Raw genomic sequence first — 5,929 nt, forward strand, 5'->3', positions numbered from 1 at the left:
TTTTTTATATATTGAATTTCACATTAGAAACCTTATTAGTATAATTAGTTATTTAAGAGTTATTAAAATTACATATTTATTTCAATTGCCTATTAGTGACAGATAAACAATTTGAATTATATTGTTGTGATTAAGTATTGATTTTCTATAATCTTAGTTCGTAGCCTCTAATATTACTCCCTGTGGGATCGATATCTAGGACTTCATTAGAGCCCTGGTATTACTGAGCGAGACGTATACTTGCGTTGATAAGTGGGACTTTACAATTATTAAATATTTATTAGTTGAATATTTTATATATACATCTATATATACATCTTTATCGAATCTATAACTGTTGTCAAGTTTTTGGTGCAGTTGTTGCGGAATTAAATCATCCAGCAGCAGTATTAAATATTTGTGTTTTTAAGCATATATAAAGTCGCTGTCATTGCGCTACATATACAGATTTATCAATGTCGCTGAAAATGTTGACCATCAATTCTAATTTTAACATGCCCATAGAAGCATTTAATCAAGTAGCAACTTTATTGAAAGAGACTAATCCTGCGGAGAATTTAGTGTCGGATGACATGTACAAAACGAGAAAGCTCGTTTCAAAGTTAGGATTACAATGTGAGAAGAATGATTAATGTGTTAATGAGTGTGTGATATATTACAAAGTCGGTGTAGTCGATACGAATTGCTAATTTTGTGGTGTAGATAGATTCAAACAAAAGAGGAGAAAGAATAAAAAATAGAACAATACTCCATAGAAGCATCTCTTTTATTTTCACTCATTCCCCTAATTCATAGATTGTTCGCTTCCATGCGTATAAACCCTCATACGACTGTCATGGTATTGGATCTGTTGATGCTAATTTAATGAGCCATCTGTCACATGGTGAGGCTTAAAGACATTTTTACCACACTTACCCAGATTTTGCAACTGAAATACGCAATGTTAGACTTTTGTTATGTGTAGATGGCTTCACCCCATACAATCACACTATAACCTCGTACTCATACTAACTAGTGATCATTACACCATAAAATTTGGCTCCCAATATATGCATGTCCATGTCATTTTTATTTTTGATGTTGATTCTATCAAATCCACATGGCTCGAAGAGAAAAATCAATTTCTACTTACGGCCTTTGATTGACAAGCTTCAATATTATAGGAGTCAGGTGTGCTTACGTATGAAATCGCTATGAAGTAGAATTTTCAACTGAGAGCGGAACTTATGTGGACAACTAGTGATTTCTCGGCCTATGGGATGCCATCTGATTGAAGAATAATCGAGAAATTGGCTTGTCCTTACTGCATAGATATATCAAAGGCATTTGCTATGAAATATGGTAAGAAAAACAAGTAGTTTGACTGCCACCCAAGGTTTCTAAACCACAATCACCCATTTTAAAGGAACAAAGATTCATTATTCAAAAATAGCGATGAGAGATCAAATTGACCCCCCTAGGATTGCTAGAGTAAAAATATTGGAGACGATTAGTGAAGTGTTGAAGATCACCAGGAGACCAAAGATAACTTCAACTTGTCTTCCTGATTTTGGTGTCACACATAACTGGATGAAGTGTAGTATATTAAGTTATCTTTCATAGTGGAAGACTAATCTCATTAGACATAATCTTGATGATATGCATAATGGGAAGAACTTTTTTGATAACATCTTCAATATTTTGATAGAGATAAGAGGTAAGACAAAAGATAATGTGAAATCCAGCTTGGACCTAAAAGAGTATTGTAAGAGGAGGACCTTACTCAGGAGACAAAATGGAGGTAAATTAATCAAGCTCAAAGCTTTGTATTGCCTTACATCAAATCAACAGAGGATAATTTTTGAGTGGGTGAATTCTCTGAAGTTTCCCATCGATTGTTTTTCAAATTTAAGCTTTCGTTTCAACTTAGGAACATGTAAGGCATTTAGCATGAAGAATTATGATAGTCATATATTTTTGTAGTGCTTATCACCCATTGCATTTCATGTGTTGTTGAAGCTAGTGCTCAATCCCTTGATCAAAGTCAGTATATTCTTCAGAGAGTTTTGTGCGGGGACATTGACTGTTGGCTCATTGAGCGTCTTGATGCGAGTGTTCCCTTATTATTATGTAGGCTTGAGTGGATATTTTCTCCTAGTTTCTTCGACTCTATGAGGTATCTACCTATACATCTAAGTTACAAGGCTATATTAGGAGGTCTAGTGCAATACAGATGGATGTATCCTTTTGAGAGGTTTATTTTCTTAATGCATACATTGCAAGTAGCATTTTATTTCACACTAAAAAACCACCATATTCAAATTAAAATTTATATGCAGTGGGTTTTTAAATAAAATAAAAAAAAAACTCTTAAGAATAAAGTAATTCTGAGGGATTGATCAGCGAAGCATATATGTTGCAGAAGCATATATGTTGCAGGAGACGATAACTTTCTGCTCATATTATTTTGCACAAGGCCATCAAAGAGTTCATATTGTAGATGATATGTCTTCACAACCAAAATTATTTGTATATCAAATATCAAGTGGCCATTAGAGAGGCATAACACATGATATCTAAGCGATAAAGAGATTTGGGCAGCTGCATTGTACGTTCTGATGAACCATGACAAAATTTAGTCATTTATACAATATGATTTATAGTCCTCAAGCTCAACTACTAACATTTATTATTGAGAATGTTAGTAATTATATAATGAGTAATTTAAAAATATAAATAATAATAATTTAAGCATATTATTTATCGATGGCTTAGACATGGAAGATGAGTCTCAGATAAGTAGGAAGGTCGAAGATGAATTTCCAACATTGTTCAAATAATATGTACATATAATGAACACTTATAATCACATGAGCATAATATGATCATCGCATTTAAAGTTACACTAATGGTACCTCTCTATTTGTCATAGATACACAATACAGGCAGCAGAAATGGATTAGAGATTATTACATCTTGTCTATGGGCCTAATTGTAGTGTAACTACATGACAAATATTTGATGTAAATGGTTATGCATTCATATGAATTCCTAGTGTGAAGGGAAGAAACATATAACTGTGGTGTCACTGTTCAAGGGAACACACACACATAGATGGCAAAATTTGTTATTATGACATACTTGACGAAGTCTTTTAATTGCAATATCCACACAATGTCAACTGAATTGTGTACTTGTTCAACTGCCAGTGGTAGGAACCCGAACGCTCTTGCCATCTTTTATCACTAAGGACAAATTGAACTAGTGACATGAAAAGTTTGATCCTTTTGTTCTGACATGCCAAGCTACACATGTTTATAAACTTCAATACCCTGGTAGATTAATGGATAAAGTTGATTAAGTTGTGATTATGAAAATTAAACCAAAGAAATATATTAAGCCGCATAGTTCTATAAAACCAATTCACTAAGAGAAAAGTATGTCAGATTTTGGTATTTAAAGTAACACGAATGATGAAATATTTATGCAAGAGGATACCACAAAAATTTTTGAAGAGGTTGTGCATGGTTTTGATGAGGTTGATGAAGAGAGTGAAGAAAAAAAATTTAAGTTCATTTTCAATGACGAGTTCTTTTGATGAAATTTAATAACATAGGTATGCAAGCTTTAGATTATTGTTACTAGTGCTACTTTTGGTCTTTTACTTTTGTTGTTATTAGGCATAGCTCTTACTCTTTCTTTTCTTATTTTTAGACAAAGCTGCTACTTGTGTCTTAACTTTAGTGCATTGTTTCTTTCTGCGTATGATTTTTTTTTCCCACAAGTGCTAATCTTTTTACTGTCATTCCTTTGTTTGTAGATGACCACAAGTGGTACAAATGGTCCCGTGTTCTGGGGACCCTTGAGACCACCTACCATAGCAGGAAGAGGAGGTTGTCTACTCCTATCGCTGCTTCCACTAGTACTACACCTGTTCTGGAACATTCTCTCCCACCGGCAGCTGTTACACATTCTTGGAACCTTCTCCCTCACCGGCTGGTGCTACACCTCCTATGGAACCTCCTCTCGCACCTGCTGTTGTCACACCTCTTGTGACACCTGGTCTCGCACCCGATGTTGTCGTGTATCTACTATCGTTTTCTCCTTCCGCATCAACTCCCCCACCTGCCGCTGGCACACGTCTTGAGCCCGACCTGTTAACCCCTCCCCCGCCCCCCAAGGGTACATTTTCTGTCAAAGGGGGATTCATAAGTTATTTTAAACCCTGTATTAAGTTTATTATTCATGTTATGTATTTTTTGGTTGCTAACTTGATTTTTAAGCAGACTCATTCCTCACAAGTTGCTCGTCACCTGCATCACAGAGATTATCAAGAACAAGTACGATGAGTTCTATCTGTTATAGAAGTAGATACTAATAGCCACTCGAGACTTGTGGTTCGGGGAGTTTCAGGTACGCTCATGTATGTTAAATATGATTTATTTTTGTATACTAACACATGGATTATTTTTTTATGTTACAGAAGTCATTCACCTAGCTGTTAGAGCACCGCCAGCAGATCCGCTGAATCTTTGAGATTCGGGGTAGGCGTCGCCTTGCAGACATGTTCATGACATCCCATTGGAGGGGTGAGCTGTCTACCTGAATTGACGAGAGGCTCTGGGGTTAGTTAACTACAGCTTGTGCTTCTCCTGGTTATGAGAGGACGAACCAGGCGACAGAGGGAGCCAGGGGAGCCGCGCTCCATATTGGCAGATCTATGTCCCACATAAATAACTATAGGAGACTGGTAAGATTTTCTTAGATATTTAAACATTAATTCAATTTTTATATAATCAAAATTTTTACAACTAACCTTTTTTGTACGTTACATAGGCTAAGGAGTTGAGTTGTGCTCCCTCTGCTATGAAGTTGCTTATCCAAACTCATCGATGCCCGGGGGCTGCACAGTGGGTCTCAGACCATTCTGGGCAGATTGTCATGAATAATTTATTTTTACTCTAACTGTTGAAAATGTCAATTAAACATTGAACTTCATTATGCAAGAGGAATTCGAGCAGCTTCAGAATAGGCATTTGGCATCACAGCTCCAAAATTATGCTAGTAGCATTGGTAATCAGTCTACCACTGCACACTCCGAGTAAAAGCTTTGGGCTTAAGAGGCCGGAAGAAAGTGGGGAGAGTTTATGGCCTTAGATCAAAGGGCGTAACCTTGAGGTTGAGCTCTCCCGTGGTTCTCTGATCCCTGATAACTGCTTATGTGCACAGTATAATAAGGTCTTTGATGATATTTTTCACTTATGTTTCATTAATTTGCAACATAACCAAAAACTTGATCCTTAAGAAAATAAGAATTTAACTTTTTAATTTATATATATTCAAGTAATGTAGGACTTTTTTATTAAGATCTGAAATATGCATAAACTTTCTATTTTTAGAAAGACAGTTACTTAAACTATAGATATTTTCTCAATAAGTACAATTCAATTCTTTTTTTGTCAATTCTTTTTTTGTATATTTGATATTTTGACAAAATAATAAAACTTATAAAGATAACTTGAGTTTACTGTAAAAAAAAGCACTGAAATAAAACAAAAGTACTTGATACGAAAATATCTTTCTTCTTATCATGAATCAGTAATAATTATAGAAATTTTGTTGTGGAAGTATGCAAATTGTGTTGTGCCAAATAGGAGCAACAATATTCTTTACTCTTACTAGAGATGCTATTGATTTAAAGTTTGAATATTTCTGAAGGCCGACTAGGCAGAGAAGATACCAGCTCTCACTCTATAGTTCCCTTTATTCCCTCCACCTCGGGGCTAACATCGTATCAGAACAAAAAACAATAAACCAAGTTAGGGGCTTTAACCTATCACTTTAAAGTCCTCTAACTCTACACCCTTCAAAGATTATTTCCCTATTTATTTGCATTAAATCATATGAATTACATTCTCATTCATACAACCTCATGTGATTCTTTCCAATT

The sequence above is a fragment of the Phalaenopsis equestris genome, unplaced genomic scaffold, assembly GCF_001263595.1.
Source record: "Phalaenopsis equestris unplaced genomic scaffold, ASM126359v1 Scaffold000226, whole genome shotgun sequence".
Taxonomy (NCBI): domain Eukaryota; kingdom Viridiplantae; phylum Streptophyta; class Magnoliopsida; order Asparagales; family Orchidaceae; genus Phalaenopsis; species Phalaenopsis equestris.